The sequence below is a fragment of the Macrobrachium nipponense genome, chromosome 36 (assembly GCF_015104395.2).
Source record: "Macrobrachium nipponense isolate FS-2020 chromosome 36, ASM1510439v2, whole genome shotgun sequence".
Lineage (NCBI taxonomy): Eukaryota > Metazoa > Arthropoda > Malacostraca > Decapoda > Palaemonidae > Macrobrachium > Macrobrachium nipponense.
In genome coordinates, this window is record NC_087220.1 from 27,208,381 (window position 1) to 27,227,491 (window position 19,111).

The following is a 19,111-nucleotide window of genomic DNA, read 5'->3' on the forward strand; positions in this document are numbered from 1 at the left end:
AAATGCAAACAACGTCAAGGAGAAACCAGGAAAGAATCCTAGGGTCCCTCCAGTTTGCTTCGGTAACAGATATCCTCCTGAAGGCAAGGCTGAAAGATTTAAATCGAATTTGGCGATCAAGAGCAAACTCCAAATAGCGAGACAAGTTGTCAGTGATCCCGCAGATCCTCCGCAATCAACTCCGTCCTTGGTCAAAAGTAAAGAACTTAGCCAAGAAAGTACCCCTTCAATATCCCCTTCCAGTGTTAACCATTCACACGGACGCCTCCCTGTCCGGGTGGGGGGGATACTCTCAGTTCAAAACAGGTTCAGGGGACTTGGTCAGTTCAATTTCGCCAGCTCCACATAAACGTGTTGGAAGCAATGGCAGTATTTCTTACCTTGAAGAGACTGCTTCCCCCGAAGAAGTCTCATCTAAGGCTAGTTTTGGACAGTGCAGTGGTAGTTCATTGCATCAACAGAGGAGGTCCAAGTCCAAGCATGTCAATCATGTCATGATAGCCATCTTTGCCTTAGCAAACAAACACAAATGGCATCTATCTAAGGAATGTGATAGCAGGACGCCCTGTCCCGGTCAGTTCCTCTGGAATCAGAATGGTCTCTAGATGACGGGTCATTCCAGTGGGTAAGCCTGAGAGTCCCAGGTCTCCAAGTGATCTCTTCGCCTCACAAGCGAACCACAAGCTCCCTTGCTATGTGGCCCCCAACCTGGCCCTCTGGCTTATGCCACGGACGCCCTGTCGTTGGACTGGAATCAGTGGAGGAGAATTTATGTTTTTTCCCCAAAAAAAAAAGTTTGGGAATCAGTGAACTCTTCTTGAAAGTCCTAAGCAAACTAAGGTCTTTCAAAGGGATAGTAGCTCTGATTGCACCGGACTGGCCCCCAAGAGCAACTGGTATCCTCTTCTTCTGGAATTGGGTCTCCGACCTCAACGGATCCCCAATCCAAGCTATCACAATCAGTACAATGAGGACTGTGTTCGCTTCCTCAGGAATTCTCCAGACCCTAACTTTATGGACTTCATGAAGTTTGCGGCTAATAAAGATGCTAATAATTGATCGCCACAGAATATTCTCTTCCTAGAATCAGATAAGAGAGAGTCAACCATTAGACAATATTGACTCAGCTGTTAAAAAATTAGCATCTTTCTTGAAAGAATCGAACACTACAACCATGACAGTTAATCTGGCTATATCCTTTTTCAGATCCTTGTTTGAAAAAGGTTTAGCAGCTAGCACTATTACCACTCATAAATCGGCTTTGAAGAAAATCTTTCAAGTAGGTTTTCAGATAGATCTGACTGAATCTTATTTTACGTCTATCCCTAAAGCCTGTGCTAGACTTAGACCTTCCCAAAGGCCTACTACAGTTTCATGGTTCTTAAATGATGTCCTCAAACTAGCTTCAGATACTGACAACTCATCTTGTACATTCATAATGCTCCTGAGGAAGACATTATTCTTATTAAGCTTAGCCTCAGAGCTAGAATTTCAGAACTGTCGGCTCTATCCATGGATGCGGGTCATGTGAATTCCTCCCATCAGGAGAAGTTCTACTTGCTCCGGATCGTAGCTTTTTAGCCAAAAATGAGGATCCTCTGGCAAGGTGGGCCCCTTGGAAAGTTATCCCACTTCCCCAGGATCCTTCTCTCTGCCCAGTATCAACTCTTAGAGCCTTTCTATCTCGTACTTCTTCAAGATCCTCAGGTGCTCTCTTCATGAGAGAAAAAGGTGGTACTTTGTCAGTAAAAGGTATTAGGCAACAAATCCTTTACTTCATTAAACAAGCCAATCCTGAGTCATTTCCAAAAGCACATGATATCAGGGGAGTAGCCACCTCAATTAATTATTTTCAACATATGAACTTTGAGGATCTTAAAAAGTATACTGGATGGAAATCCCCGACAGTCTTTAAACGCCACTATCTAAAGTCCTTGGTAATCTTTAAAGTTTTCAGCAGTAGCAGTGGGAAACATTGTTTCCGCCTGATACTGTATAGTAGTCGTAGTATATAGATCCAGGTCTCCTTTCTACCTACAGCTTCCAACATGCCTCACCCTATCGCCATGCTACTCGGATATCCTAGCCTTAGCCGTGGAATCATATAGTGGATTGTCCCTTATTTTTTGTGCTAGGGACATCCACACTTGTACTGATAGTGTACTTCAGTGTAACCTACCCTTATTTTTATGCTAGGGTAGACACAATGTGTTTGTATATTTACCACAATTGTACTAATAATGTACTTCAGTGTACCTACCCTTATTTTTATGCCTAGGGTAGGACACAGTGTGTTTGTATATTTTGTAAATAATTTCAAGTAAATCCCTTTTAGTTTATATTACATGCATCACTGTAATTTACTGTAATTACCATTTAAGTACTTTAAGATTACTAACATTCTGTTATTTTACTGTTTAGTATAAGTTAGTTTAAGTGCTTAGTTTGTATGCTGTAATTGATTTACTTACATTATATCCATCATTTTACACTGTTTTTCATGTTCCTTTTTTCCCATCTTGTCTGTTTCTCTGGTACTCTTCATAGGCCGACACGAGCTGAGCCCAGAAAAGGGATTTTTGACGATGGGGAAAAATCTATTTCTGGGTGATTGGCTCGTGTCGCCCTATGAAACCCCCCCTTTTATTGTTTTCCCCCCTTGCAGGACAAGATGTTTTTTTATTAAGGATGTCCGCTAGGGCCTGCTGTCTGTCCGGCGTCCTCTAGTAGTATTAGTAGCGACTGCATCGCCCGTTGGTATCAGCTCTCTCTTGGGGGGATTCTGATTGGAAGTTCTAATTGGTTATTGTCCTCGTGGTAGTGTTCCACACTCGCCCCTATTACCATATCCGACACTTCTTTTAAGAGTGAGCGAGTCCAGTTTTACTGACATTTTCTTAATTTTGTTTTTCTCTGGTAATTTTAGATTAATTTTACCTAGAAAGAATGATATTAAGGATCCTTTCATAGGGCGACACGAGCCAATCACCCAGAATAGATTTTTTCCCTCGTCAAAATCCCTTTTTTAAACATCTAACTTACCTGGTAGTTATATATATAGCTGATTGACACCTTTGGTGGAGGGTCAGAGACAGCCAACATCGTTGGAATTGACATAAGAGTTAATAAACAAACTTACGGGTTCGTACCTGTTTAAGGAAGCTGACTTTAATGATCTCCTGCCTCATTATGTCTGCTTTCCTTAAGAGATCCAGCGATCCACCCAGGGGGCTGAAGACCTCAAGGAGCTGTCAACCGGTGCATAACCTCTATGTGACAGGACCTCATCCAATACCTTTGTTCCGGGCGCTACCAAGGAACAAAATGACCACCTGACTGAAAATCAATGATTGTGGAAGACTGCGTCCAGTCTCCACAAACAATCATAAAAATTCAACAGTTCCAAGGAAGGAAAAAGGTATTAGGTTATGGGATTGTAGGGGTAGATCATTCTCCCACTACTGCATTCGCTGCTACGAATGGTCCCAAGGTGTAGAAGTCTTCGTAAAGAGTCTGTACATGTTTCAAATAGTGTGAGGCAAACACTGACTTACTTCTCCAGAAAGTAGAGTCCATTATATTCTGTAACGACCTGTTCTGTCTGAAAGCTACAGATGTTGCCACTGCTCTAACTTCATGTGCTTTCACCTTCAGAAGTTTGAGATCCGCCTCACTACATTCTGAATGAGCTTCCCTTATAAGGTTTCTAATGAAAAAGGAAAGCGCATTCTTCGACATTTGTAAAGCAGGCTTTTTGACAGAGCACCAAAGAGCTTCTGAATTACTACGTAAATCCTTCGTTTTCTTCAGGTAAAATTTTAGAGCTCTCACTGGACAGAGAACCCTCTCTAACTCTTCGCCAACTAAATCCGAAAGACTCGGGGTCTCGAAAGATTTGGGCCAGGGTTGTGAAGGACGTTCGTTTTTAGCTAGAAAACCTAACTGTAGGGAGCATATAGCTTTGTCATGTTTAAATCCTATCACTTTGCTGAAAGCATGGATCTCACTAACCCTTTTGGCTGTCGCCAAACTGACCAAAAAGAGAGTCTTCATAGTTAAATCATTAAACGAGGCCGAATGTAAAGGCTCGAACCTTTCACTCATTTAGAACTTCAGGGACTACATCCAAGTTCCCTGCAGGAGCGTCCTGTTGTACTTCTTTCGTGGTATCGAAGGGATCGGAGAAGGTCCTGGAGATCTTACTTTTCAGACAAGTTCAGTTTTCTATGTCTGAAAACAGCAGCTAACATACTTCTGTATCCTTTAATAGTTGAAGTCGAAAACTTTCGCCTTCTCCTAAGATACAGAAGGAAGTCAGCTATTTGAGTCACAAAGGTACTGGAAGAGGAAACAGAGTTGTCTCTGCACCATCCTCTAAAAACCTCCCACTTGGATTGATAGACCTTGATAGTAGAAGCTCTCCTTGCTCTTGCGATTGCACTAGCTGCCTCCTTCGAAAAGCCTCTAGCTCCCGTGAGTTTTTCGATAGTCTGAAGGCAGTTAGACGTAGAGCTTGGAGGTTTTCGTGATACCTTTCCAAATGGGGTTGTTTGAGAAGATCTACTCTCAAAGGAAGGCTTCTCGGTGTGTCCACCATCCATTCCAGTACCTCTGTGAACCATTCCCTTGTTGGCCAAAGGGGGGCTACGAGTCATATCCTGGTGCCCTCATGTGACACGAAATGATATTGTTATGATACAAATAAAGTTTCATACATACTTACCTGGCAGATATATACTTAGCTAAGACTCCGTCGTCCCCGACAGAAATTCAAATTTCGCGCCACTCGCTACAGGTAGGTCAGGTGATCTACCGGCCTGCCCTGGGTGGCAGGACTACGGAACCCATTTACCGTTTTCCTATCATATTTTGTCTCTCTTCCCCACCTTGTCTCCTGCGGGGAGGCTGGGTGGCGTTAATCGTATATATCTGCCAGGTTCGTAAGTATGTATGAAACTTTTATTTGTATCATAACAATATCATTTTCATACAATCAACTTACCTGTCAGATATATACTTAGCTGATTGGCACCCTTTGGTGGAGGGTAAGAGACAGCTAATTATGGAATAGACAGGTAAACAACATATGTTGTAGGTATAAATAAACCTTGGTTCCTACCTGATAGGTGGTAGACTTTGTGGCTGCTGCCCAGAAGTCTGCATCACCTCAAGAAACTATAGCGAGATATGTGATCTATGGCCAAGAGTTCTTGTGGGTCTGCCGATGGGGTCTTATCCGCTTACTCAGCAGAGCCTAAAAGGACTTTGTCAATGGGTGCTAATCCACTTATATGACAATACACCTTATGAAGGAGCACACAACCGATCCCGATCACCTGATCCTAACCACCATGTTAGTACTAAAGATTGTTCAGAGTTATCCCCAAAACTCTTCACAACACAGACTCAAAAACACATTACGCACACATACATAAATTGAAAAAAAAAAAAATAATACTCATCTAAGAAGATATCACAAGAGTTCCTTACTGAACAATAGTGAACGGCCGCCAGTGCGACATCTAGCACTTTTGTCAGCAGAAAGTCTAGAACATATCTAATAGAAGGTATGCACAAATTTAAAGATCGGTGTTAGGTCCTATACCCAGGATCGTATCCGCAGACATGAAAGGACCTAGAGAAAAACATTTCTCGTAGGTCACCCGAACATCTCTCAAGTAGTGAGATGCAAATACTGAGTTGCATCTCCAAAATGTCGCTTCCAAGATGTTCTTTAGTGACATATTCTTTTGAAAACGAGAGAGACGTCTACTACTGTCTCACTTCATGAGCTTTCACTCTCAAGAGTCGAAAAGCGTCGTCAGGACAGCTCTTATGTGCGTCTGTAATGACGTTTCTCACAAAGAACGCAAGAGCATTCTTAGACATCAGTCTTGTGGGGTCTTTTACCGCGCACCAAAGACCTTGTCTAGAGCCCCCCCATCTGGTTTTTTCTCTGAAGGTAGAATTTTAGTGCTCTTACAGGACAAAGAGATCTTTCTGCTTCTCTACCGACGAAACTCGATAAGCCTTTAACCTCAAAGGTCTTAGGCCAGGGATTCGAGGGGTTCTCGTTTTTAGCTAAAAATAATGCTTTAAACGAGCAAATGGCTGAGTCTCCCTTGAATCCTACTTTATCCTCTAGGGCAAGGGTCTCCAAACTTTTCAATGTAAGGGCCACATTATATATTTCCCACATTTATGTGGGCCAAAGGAAAAAAATCAGTGTCAGTAATTTAATTTCCTCAAATATTACAGTATAAACATGGAAAAATTAAAACATATCTAGTTTTGGATGGATCAGGTAAACTAAATAGATTCCTGCCTTTAGTTTTATGCAACCAAATTAGTGTGACGAATGATACTGACGTTTAGACTTCAAAATTTCATTGAAATCAGGTTCCAGATTAGATGAGCCAATTGCAAGCAAACTTTATCAAATTTGGAAACTGATCTGGCTGCAGGCATTTATAAAACTCAATCAGATTTCCTTCTCTATACTTATCTTTCAGTCTGTCATCTGCCTGGAGATCAATAATTTCCATTTGAAATTGAGTTGGAAGATTTTCAGCATTGCAGTCAAATGGATTATGAAAGAGCCTGATTTCATTTGCTTTGGCATCAAGGTCAGCAAATCGCTCCTGAAACTGTTTTTTCAACTCTGAAATTATTTCATTTGCAAATGAAGAAGGAAATTCAACTTTACTTTCTGCATGAAATTTTTCACAACATGGAAAATGAGCAAAATTCTTAACTTTCACCTGGCCTTCAAGTAGCGCAAGTTTTGTTCTGATGCCTTTGACATGAACAAAGTAGTCACTGATCAAATTTGTTTGGCCGTGCAACTTCAGATTCAATTGATTCATATGACCTGTCATATCTGCAAAAAATGCCAATTTCCAAATTCATTCACATTCTGATACCAGTCGTGCAATAATTATTTTTTTAAGGCCACCACACAGGGATTTGTTTGCCGGGCCGGATGAAATTATGTGGCGGGCCGGATGTGGCCCGCGGGCCATAGTTTGGAGAGCCCTGCTCTAGGGCATGCAGCTCACTAATTCTTTTGGCTGTTGCTAAAGATAAGAGGAATAAGCACTTCCTTGTTAAGTCTCAAAACGATGCCAGATGAGGAGGTTCGAACCTTTCAGATGACAGGAACTTGAGCACTACATCTAGGTTCCAGCTAGGAGGAGCCGGTTCCTTAGACTTTGTAGTTTCGTGGAGATCCTTATTATAGGCAAGTTCTAGGCCTCTATTCCTGAAGACTGCCGAAAGAATGCTCCTGTATCCCTTTATTGTGGATACAGATAGATGAGAGTCTTCTCTTAGGAACAACAAGAAATCAGCGATTTCGGTCACAGAGGTAGTGGAGGTGGACAACTTCTTCGACTTGCACCACCTTCTAAAAACTTCCCACTAAGACTGATTATACTCGTCTAGTGGAGGCTCTGCGGGCTCTCGCGATCGCGCTTGCAACCTTGCGAGAAAACCCTCTCGCTCTGACAAGTCTTTCGATAGTTGAAAGGCAGTCAGAGCGAGAGCGGGGAGGTTTTGATGATACCTCTCGAAGTGTGGCTGTCTGAGAAGATCCATCCTTCTTGGAAGGGATCTGGGAAAATCTACTGACCACGTCCACCACCTCTGTGACCAATCTTGTGCTGGCCAAAGGGGGCTCTCAGGATCATCCTTGTCCCCTTTGAAGCCACAAATTTCTTCAGTACTTGTCCCAGGATCTTGAAAGGTGGAAACGCGTAGACGTCTACATGAGACCAGTCTAGCAGGAAGGCGTCGACTATCAGAGCTCTGGGGTCTTCTACCACTGAGCAAAAGACTTCCAGTCTTTTGGAGAGGAATGTGGCGAAGAGATCCACATGAGTAGTCCCCCAAAGAGACCAGAGACTCTGACACACTTCTGAGTGGAGGGTCCACTCTGTGTGAAGGACCTGGTTCCTCCTGCTCAGCCTGTCTGCCCTTACGTTCCTTGTCCCCTGAACAAATCTTCTAAGAAGGGAGATGTTCCTCTGGGAAGTCCAAAGCAGCAGGTCTCTTGCTATCTCGTAAAGGAACAAGGAGTGAGTCCCTCCTTGTTTCCGAATGTAGGCAAGAGCGGTGGTGTTGTCTACATTTACTTGAACCACTCTGTTTGAAACAAAAGGTTTGAGGCTCTTTAGTGCTAGGTGTACCGCTAACAGTTCTTTGCAGTTTATGTGCCAGGACACCTGGCCTGCCTCCCAGGTGCCTGACACCTCTCTCGTACCTAAGGTTGCTCCCCAACCCTTCTCCGACGCGTCAGAATACAACACTCGGCTTGGGTTCTAAACCTCCAGGGAGATTCCCTTGTTTTCTTTCAACGGGGGCAACCACCATTTCAAGTGAGGCCTCATTTCCACTGGAATGGGGAAGATGTCTGAGAGAAGTCCGGTCTTCCAATTCCATACCCTCTTGAGGATGAATTGAAGCGGACGTAGATGAAGTCTTCCTAGAGGAAAGAACTGTTCGAGCTAGGAAAGGGTCCCATAGAAGGCTCAACCATTCCCCTCTCCGGAAGGTCCGTTCTTTTTCCCGCCTAAGAAGGAGAGTTTCTTTCTCCAAGCTTTCGCGAGTCTCTCTTGCGAAGGAAATACTTGAAAACCCCGAGAATCCATCTGAATCCCCAGATAGACTATTTTGTTCTGTCTGGGGGTCAGCTGCGACTTCTCGAGGTTCACGAGCAATCCCAACGACTTGACAAGGTCTAGGGTCAAAATAAGGTCCTCCAAACACTGCCTCTCTGATCTGGCTCTGATGAGCCAGTCGTCCAGATACAGAGAGATATTTACCCCCTTGAGGTGAAGAAACTTCGCCACATTTTTGTCATCAGCTTGTGAAGAACCTGAGGAGCTGTGGACAGGCCGAAACAACAAGGCCCTGAACTGAAAAGATCCTTCCCCCCCATCATGAAATGGAGGTACTTCTTTGACGAAGAGTGAATCGGGACGTGAAAATAGGCATCCTGGAGATCCAGGGAAACCATCCAATCTCCTTGGCGTAGAGCTGCCATGACTGAGGCAGAAGTCTCCATGGAGAACTTCTCCTTCTGAACAAATTTGTTCAGAGCGCTGACATCTAGGACTGGTCTCCAGCCCCCCGAGGCCTTTGCAACCAGGAAAAGGCGATTGTAAAACCCAGGGGAGTTTTGATCCAGTACTAGCTCTATTGCTCTCTTGTCCCACATCTGATCCACCATTAGCCGAAGAGTATCCCTCAGAACAGGGTCCTTGTCTGGGCTGGCACAGTTTCCCGCGGAGTTGTCGTCAGGGGAGGACTGTCCTGGAAGGGGATACAATATCCTTTCCTTATCACAGACATTGAAGAAGAGTCCGTGTTGATACGTGCCCAGGCTTCCGTAAATCCCAAGAGCCTGGCACCTACTGGTGTTTGGAGGAGCGAAGTTTCACTTTCCCTTCTTAAAGGGACGGAAGGCAGATCTACCTCTCCTCTCAGGAGCCTTCCTTTTTGAGGGAGCTCTAGAGGGAGGGCCTCCTCGAAAGGGCTGAAGAGAAGTACTAGGCCCTTTCTTCTCTACGGATGCAGCAGGTCTCTTCTTCCTTGAAGACTGAAGGAGAAGGTCTTGCGTCGCCTTCTCAGTTAGTGATCGGGAAATTTCCTTCACCAACTGAGAAGGAAACAAAAAGTCAGACATGGGAGCGTAAATCAGTGCTGCTCTTTGAGAGTGGGAGACCGCCTTGGTCAGAAAAGCACTGAATACCGTCCTCTTCTTCAGCAGTCCCGCTCCAAAAAGAGAGGAGACTTCTATGGAGCCATCTTGTACTGCCTTGTTGATGCACGACAAGATACAAAGAAGGACTTCCCCGGGGGTCGAGACCCTCGGAGTCATGTGCCGTTCTTAGACATCACCCCAAGGGACCAATCCAAGAAATTGAAAACTTCCAAAACATGGAAGAGTCCCTTGAGGAGATGATCCAGCTCCGAAATGACCCAAGTCACGCAAGCAGAGTTCAGTCCATGTCTTCTTGAAGCATCAACTAAAGTAGAGAAGTCTGCTTCAGCCGAGGATGGGAGAGAAAGACCCATATTCTCCCCGTTTGGTACAAATACCCCTTCTTTCTGCCAGTGAGTCTCGCTGATCTCGCCTGGGGGCATGCAGAAGACCGTCCGACAAGATCCTTCTTCGTTTCCATCCATGCATTAAGAGACTGAAGAGCCCTCTTCATAGAGATGGTAGGTCTCATTTTCAGGAAAGACGAAGACTTAGGGACCTTTGAACTCGAAGACAGAGATCGTGGAGAAGGAGGAGCGGCAGAAGTTAAAGCATCACCATATTCTTGAAGCAGAAGGGCTGTCAAGACTTTGTAGCTTGAGAGTCCTTCCCTACCACGAGCCTCGTCTTCTGAACCCTCGTCTCTGCAGGGTTCCAATGGAGAATCTGCTTCAAAATCGGGAAGTTCTTTCTCTATGGGAGACAAACTCCTGATAGTAGAAGGACTAAGAGAGTGAGCTGAGTCCCTCTTGAAAACAGTTGGCGCCTCACGTCTGGTTGGCGCTTCACGCTTGGATGACGCCTCGCGCCCGCATGACGCCTCGCGCCTGGCTGGAGCCTCGCACCTGGAGGACGCCTCGCGCTTGGCTGGCGCCTGGCTGGCTCCTCGCTCCTGACTGGCGCTTCGCGCCTGGCTAGTGTCTCGCGCCTGGCTGGCTGCTCATGTCTGGAAGGCTGCTCGCGCCTGTAAGACTCCTCTTGTCTGTCTGGCGCCTCGCGCCTGGCTGATGTCTCGAGCCTGTAAGTAATCTCGGGCTTGGCTGGCACCTCGCGCCTGGCATACGCCTCTCTCGCGCTTGTTCTGATATGAAGATCCTCGATCTTGGCTTGTTCTTCGCTCTTGGAAGAGAAAGCCTCATGCCTCGCGCCTGGCAGGGGAAAGAATACGGGACTTCTTAACAGGAAGCGCGACGTCTTTCTTGCGAGGAGGATCTCTTGCAAGAACTCCTACCAAAGAGGCTAGTTGCTCTTGAACAGCTAGTAAGATCCTCTTAGAAGTTACTCCAGCGTCCTCTTCGATGGGAGGAGAGGGAGACTTCGAAGGAGTACGATCCGCTATGTCCAAGCAGGGAGACGTCGAAACTACTTTCGCCTTCTTGATCGAGGAGGGAGCTTCATCAGAAAAGCATTCAGGGCTTGAGTTAAAAGCAGGTTCTTTCCAATGCCTTTTCAGGGGCCTGGAAAGATCCGAGTCCTTCCACCCTCGTTTAGGTGAAGGAAAAGCAGACGAAGAGAAACACTCTCACAGAACGCTTTTTCTGAAGCAGTCCTGAGCAGTCTGTTGCGAGACAGAGCCTGCTGAAGGGACGCCTGACCGTTGGGGATTCTCCACGACCTCCTTAAGGCTTTCGACTTTCCTTCTCCTCTGGGCATGGGAGCTTGGAAGAGGTCTAGGCCTGGGAGAGTCGCAGAGACGATCAAACGCCCCCTCCACAACACTGGGAGCACTCACTTCACTGAACAAGTCACTGTCACTATCCTTACCTTGCATGGCCGCCATTTTGGATCTCATCCTGTGAATAGTAGCCTTCAGGTCGGCGATTTCAGAGGCCGATTCTGATTGCAAAGCCTGTGAAGGTCCCGATACAGAGGGAGAATCAAAAACATTATTAATAGGAGAGATAGACTCATTAAAAGGCTCAATAGGCCTTGTACTCACACCCTTTGATGCAGCCCGTCTAACTCTATCCCTCTCTAACTTTTTCAAGTAAGAAGTTAGAGTCTTCCATTCTTCAGCATTCAACCTTTCACATTCATGACAGGTATTAGTTAAAGAACATTCAAACCCTCTAAATTTACGGCATACAGTGTGAGGATCAACCGAAGCCTTCATTCACACACATTCTCACACTAACACTTGAATCAGACATTCTGCAGAAAAATGTTATTGTCATGATTCAATAAAGTTTTATACATACTTACCTGGCAGATATCTACTTAGCTATAGACTCTGTCGTCCCCGATAGAAATTCGAATTTCGCGGCACACTCTACAGGTAGGTCAGGTGATCTACCGCCCCGCCGCTGGGTGGCGGGAATAGGAACCATTCCCCTTTTCTAAGTCAGATTTTCTCTTCCACCTGTCTCCTGAGGGGAGGCTGGGTGGGCCATTTAATCGTATATATCTGCCAGGTAAGTATGTATAAAACTTTATTATATCATGACAATAACATTTTATACATTCAACTTCCCTGTCAGATATATACTTAGCTGATTGGCACCTTTTGGCGGAGGTAAGAGACAGCTAATTTTACTGAATAGACAGGAAACAACATACGTTGTAGGTAATAAAATAAAAAACCTTGGTTTCTACCTGTGTTAGCGAAAGACTTCATGGCTACTGCCTAGGAGCCTGCATCGCTTCAAGAGCCTCAGCGAGGTGGTGACCTCATGCTAAGAGTTCTTGATGGTCTGTCAAAGGGGTCTTACCTGCTTACGCGACAGAACCTTAGATCTTTGTCAATGGGGTCCTATCCACTTACATGACAAAACACCTTGCCTAATGGCATTATCATGACGCACGACACTGATCCCGATCACCTGATCCTATCGTCGGGTTAGTACTACGATTGAAAGGAGTCATCCCCGAACATCCTTTCAAGCAACCCAAAAACTCAACACCAATATTCATTAAAGAAAACAAAAACAAAATTATTTAAGGATCAGCATCCGCTCCATGTCCCAGCATAGTATCCGCTGATACATACGGTCCCAAGAGAAAAAACATTTTTCGTATGTTACTTTAACGTCCTTTAAATAATGGGATGCGAATACTGAATTACATCTCCAATAAGTTGCTGCTAAAATATCTCTCATTGACATATTCTTAGTAAAAGATAGGGAAGTTGCAACTGCACGGACTTAGTGAGCTTTTACCCTAAGCAGCCTTAAGGAGTTCTCTTGGCAATCCCTGTCAGCTTTTGTTATCACATTCCTGACAAAGAACGCCAGTGCGTTCTTTGACAAAGGTCTCTTGGGGTTTCTTACTGAACACCAGAGACTTTGGCGACATCCCTGAAGCTGTGTCTTCTTTTTTAGATAGAACTTCAGGGTCCTGACTGGGCAAAGAGACCGCTCCAACTCTCTACCTACCAGGGAAGAGAGTCCCTTGACTTCGAAACTTCTAGGCCAAGGTTTAGAAGGGTTCTCATTCTTTGCTAGGAATAGATGTTGAAAAGAAACCACAGCAGAGTCTTTCTTAAACCCACCCGAGAGTCCAAAGCATGCAATTCACTGATCCTCTTAGCATTGCGAGGGCTAACAGGAATATACATTTTCTCGTAAGATCCCTGAACGAGATTTTATCTGGAGGTTCGAACCTGTTAGAAGTCAAGAACTTGAGGACTACATCTAGGTTCCAACTCGGGGGGAGAGAAGATCTCAATTTGGAAGTCTCAAAAGACCTAATGAGATCATGAAGATCTTTATTATTTCTAAATTCAGGCCTCTGTTTCTAAAAACAGCTGAGAGCATGCTCTTATATCCCTTGATAGTAGATACAGCCAACTTCGACTCTTCTCTTAAGAAGAGAAGAAAATCGGCGATTTCGGTCACAGAGGTATTGGAAGAGGACAGCTTCTTCGACCTACACCATCTACGGAAAACTTCCCACTTCGATTGGTAGACCCGCAAGGTAGAGGACCTGCGGGCTCTAGCGATAGCACTTGCAGCTTTCTTAGAAAAGCCTCTCGCTCTGACCAGTCTTTAATAGTCGAAAGGCAGTCAGGGAGAGACTTTGGATGTTTTTGTGAAACCTCTCGAAGTGGGGTTGTTTGAGCAGATCTGTCCTTTCTGGAAGAGATCTGGGGAAGTCCACCGTCCATTCCAGTACCTCTGTGAACCAGTTTTGGGAAGGCCAGAAGGGAGCAATTAGAGTCAGTTTTGTTCCCTTCGATGCAACAAACTTTCTTAGCACTTCCCCCAGCAACTTGAATGGGGAAAGGCGTAGGCATCTATGCCTGACCAGTCCATGAGGAAAGCATCGATCGCTATGGCTCTGGGTTCTTCTTCTAGAGAGCAGAAGTTGTCCATCTTCCTGGAGAGGAACGTGGCAAACAGGTCGATCTGAGGTTTTCCCCAGAGGGACCAAAGCTCTTTGCAGACTTCTGAGTGGAGCATCATCTGTCGGAAGTACTTGGTCCTTCTGCTCAATCTGTCTGCTCTTAGATTTTTCACTCCCTGAACAAATCTTGTCCGGAGTATTATGCCCCGTTCCTCCTGTCCAGTCAATAGATCTCTTGCGATCTCGTATAGTGAGAAAGAGTGAGTGCCCCCCTGATTTCGGACGTAAGCCAGAGCAGTGGTATTATCCGAGTTGACTCGGACTACCACTCCTCTGACTTCCGCTTCGAAGTACTCCAGGGCTAGATGAATGGCCAGGAGTTCCTTCGCATTGATGTGCAGTGCCACCTGTTCCTTTCGTCCAGGTACCTGCCACTTCCTTTGGACCCAATGTTGCTCCCCAACCTGTTTCCGAAGCATCGGAAAACACACTAGGAGAGGGTTCCGAATCAAGAGGGACACTCCTTCGTTTCTTCTTAAGGGGGTTAACCACCACTTCAGGTTTGACTTTATCTCCTGCTGAATGGGAAACGAGTCTGACAAATCTCCTGTCTTCTGACTCCACATTCGTCTGAGATAGAACTGCAGAGGTCTGAGGTTCAATCTTCCTAGGGAAACGAACTGCTCTAACGAGGAAAGGGTGCCCAACAGACTGAGCCACTCCCTCGCCGAGCTCCGTTCCTTCCCTAAAAGAAGTTCGAGATTTTTCTAAGCCTCGAGCAATTCTCTCTTGCGATGGAAAAAAACCCACGAAAACCCGAGAATCCATCTGTATCCCCAGATAGACTATGTTCTGTCTGGGGATCAATTGTGGATTTCTCGAGGGTTTACAAGTAGTCCCAGTGATTTTGTCAGTTTCTAAAGTCGTCTCCAGGTCCTTCAAGCACTGATGTTCCGATTTTGCTCTTTATCAGCCAAACGTCTAGATAAAGAGATATACTTATCCCTTTCAGATGTAGCCATTTCGCAACATTCCTCATTATTGGGTCGTGAAAACATGGAGGAGCTGTAGAAAGGCCGAAGCACAGGGCCCTGAATTGGAATACTCTGCCCTGCATCATGAATCGAAGAAACTTCTTCGATGAGGGATGCAGGGGAACATGAAAGTAAGCATCCTGTAGATCCAGGGAGACCATCCAATCTCCGGGATGAAGAGCCGCAAGAACCGACTTGGACGTTTCCATAGAGAACTTTGTGTTCTCTACGAATCGGTTCAATGCGCTCACATCCAGAACCGGTCTCCACCCTCCCGAGGATTTTGGAACCAGAAAAAGACGGTTGTGGAATCCTCGGGAACGCGGATCCTGGACCAGTTCGATGGCCTCCTTTTGCCAATCTGTTCTACAAGATGTAAAACTGCTTCTCTCATGGCAGGGTCCCTGTACTTGGCTGACAGTTCCCTTGGGGTCGTAGTTAAGGGAGGTCTGTCTCGAAAGGGGATAAGATATCCCTTCGTTACTACTGAAAGAGACCAGCTGTCTGCCTCTCTCAGAGCCCATTCTTCTGAAAATTTCAGAAGTCTGGCTCCTACCAGTGCTTGAAGGACTGGAATCTCATTTGGCTTTCTTGATAGGTCTGAATGCAGACCTACCTCTTTTTGGTATTCCTTTCTTCTTAGAGGAGGGTCTAGAAGAGGAACTCCTTCGAAAGGGCTGTTGAGGGGTACGTGTCTCTCTCTTCACAGGAACGGAGGTCCTCGCTTTCCTTGCGGATTGGGCCAAAAGATCTTGTGGCCTTTTCAGTCAAAGAATGGGAAATGTCCCTTACTAATTGTGAAGGGAACAATTGATCCGAAAGAGGCGCATAAAGCAGGGACGACCTCTGGATAGGAGTGACCGCTTTCGTTAGAAAAGAACTAAACAAAGTCCTTTTCTTCAAAATTCCAGTTCTGAAGAGAGAAGCAACTTCTCCTGATCCATCATGGACTGCTTTGTCCATACAGGACAGGACACTATGAAGGACTTCTGGGCTAAGAAACTCCAACTCCTGAGTTTTCTTAGCCAACACCCAAGGGACCAGTCTAAGAAGTTAAAAAACTTCTAAGACATGAAACAATCCCTTGAGGAGATGTCCATTTCTGAAGTCCCCCATGTGATCTTAGCTGATGACAAAGATTGTCTCTTGAAGCGTCAACAAGATTTGAAAAATCTGCTTCGGCAGAGGTCGGAGAGAGCAAAGACCCAGTGATTCTCCCGTCTCATACCATATACCTCTCTTTCCTGCCGCATCATTATCGGTGAAGTCCATTAGGAGGGAATCGTGAAGGACTCGAACCTGTCGTCAGGGACCGATGGTTTCTGAGTCTTCGCAACGAAGTTCGGGACGAATCGAGCGTCACAGATCCCCATCCCCTGGAGTGTCGTACATCATAGGAAAGACCATGAAGTTCCCTACTCTCTTCGCCGATGCCAGGGCCAGCAAGAAGAGGGTCTTGAGGGTCAGATCCCTGTCTGACGACTCTCGGAGCGGCTCGAACGGTGTTCGAGTCAAAACTCCTAAGGACGAGAGTCACATCCCACGCAGGGGGCCTGAGTTCCCTGGGTGGGCAAGACCTTTCTCGAAGCTCCTCATAAGCAAGGAGATCTCGAACGAGTTCGAGATGTCCAATCCCTCAGTTTCAGGACGAGAGCCAGGGCGGCTCTGTATCCTTTGACTGTGGGGACTGAGAGGAGCTTCTTCTCGGCGAAGAAAAACGAGGAAATCCGCTACCTGCTGAAGAGTGGCTCTGAGAGGAGATAGACCCCGTCTACGACACCAACCACAGAAGACGGCCCACTTCCCCTGGTACACAGCTGCAGAGGACTGACGGACGTTTCCAGCCATCTCTGTTGCTGCGCTACGAGAAAAGCCTCTCGTTCGCAAGAGATGGTGGATAACAGCCAGCCGTGAACGACGTAGGGACTGGACTGCTCGGTGGTACCGCTCGACGTGTGGCTGGGCGAGAAGGTTTGTGCCAAGGGGGAATCTCTCTCGGTTCTCCTGCGAGAAGAGCCAGGCAGGTCCGGATACCAAATGGCTGTGGCCATTTGGGAGCCACCAGGATCATCCTGAGATTCGGGGTGTGACCAGTGCTCGACTGATCACCTTGCGAATCAGGCTGAACGGGGGAAGGCATAGACTGAAGAGGTTGTCCCACGGGTGTTGAAGAGCGTCCTCTGCAGCTGCCCATGGGGTCCGGCACGGCCGAGAAGAACACCTGGAGCTTCCTGTTGTGCGCCGGGGTGGCGAACAGATCCACGACTGGTCGCCCCCACAGGTCGAAGAGCCTTTCCGCCACGGTCCTGGTGTAGAGACCACTCGGTCCCTATCACCTGATCCCGACGGCTGAGCGTGTCTGCTACTACATTCCTCTTCCCTGGAATGTAGCGTGCCGACAGCTCTATTGAGTGTGCCTCGGCCCACTCGTGCACCTGCCGAGTCAACTGGTACAACGGGAGAGACACTAGGCCCCCCTGTTTGTTGACGTAGGCCACTACCGTGGTGTTGTCGCACATCAACACCACTGAGTGTCCCCATCAAGCGGTCCGGAACTCTTGGAGAGCGAGGAACGCTGCCTTGAGTTCCAGTACATTGATGTGAAGGTGCTTGTCGTTCTCGTCCCACACTCCTGAAGTCAGCAACTTCCTCCAGGTGTGCGCCCCATCCCTCGGTCGATGCGTCTGAGAACAGCTGCATGTCCTGGGGGGAAGTGCGCAGAGGCACTCCTCTTAAGAGGTTCCTGTCGTCCAGCCACTGGCTAGGTCCTGCCTCACCTCCTGGTGTCAGTGACACTGGAAAGCTTGGGGGATCTGTCGCCTGTGACCAACTCTCCTTTAGTCTCCACTGAAGAGACCGCAGGTGAAGACGCCCGTGAGGGACTAACTTCTCGAGTGACGACAGGTGTCCGATCACGACTTGCCATCGCTGAGCTACCTGTTCCTGCCGAGACAGGAACTGGTTGGCTGCCTCCCTGAATCTGCTGATCCGCGAGTCTGCGGGGAAGACTCGCCCTGCTACCGTGTCGATCAGCATACCCAGGTACTTCATCCTCTGCTTGGGCTCGAGATCGGACTTTTCGAAGTTCACAACGATCCCCAGATCGCGACAGAACTCGATTAGTCGATCCCTGTCCTGTAGCAACTGCGAGCGGGAGCTCGCCAGGACTAACCAATCGTCGAGATACCTCATCAGACGTATCCCGTGCGAATGGGCCCAAGCCGACACCAGAGTGAACACTCGCGTGAACACCTGTGGGGCGGTTGAGAGACCGCCAAGCAAAGTGCCCTGAACTGGTACAACCGTCCCGTCGAGGATGAAGCGGAGGTACTTTCTGGAGGACTGATGAATGGGTATTTGGAAATACGCATCCTTCAAGTCCACTGAAAGCATGAAATCGTTCTCCCTGGCGAACAAACCGGTTCAGAGGAGAGAGATCTATCACCGGGCGCCAGCCTCCCGTAGACTTTTCCACCAGGAAGAGTCGACTGTAAAAGCCCGGTGACTGATCCGTGACGATTTCTACAGCTCTCTTGCTCAGCATGGTCTTGATCTCCTGTCTCAATGCTACGTCCTTCGATGACCCTGGAACGTACGACTGCTGTTGGACCGGGTTGGAGGTGAGGGGTGGCCGAGATTCGAAGGGTAATAGATATCCCTCCCGAAGGACATCTACAATCCAGGTCTCGGCGCCGTAGCGCTGCCAAGTTGCCCAATGGCTGGCCAGGCACCCCCCCACTTCCGGCAGCAGGTGAGGGGGAACGCCGTCCCTAGCGTTTCCCCCCTTTCTTCTTCGACGTCTCCCAGAGCCTCCACGGGAGGAGGAGGGCTGGGAGGAGGGCTGGTTACGGCTCCCCTTTGTAGAAGTCGAAGAAGACAGAGTCTTTCCCCGGGGCTTCGACGCAGCTACCGTCTTAGCCACCGAGGAAGCGCTAGCCGAGCTTTTTGACTTGGCCGCAGTCCGAGGCTGCCAGAAGCCTTCGAGACTGCCTGGTGAACCAGACGGTCACTGTCGTCAGTGCGCCGTCTGTCC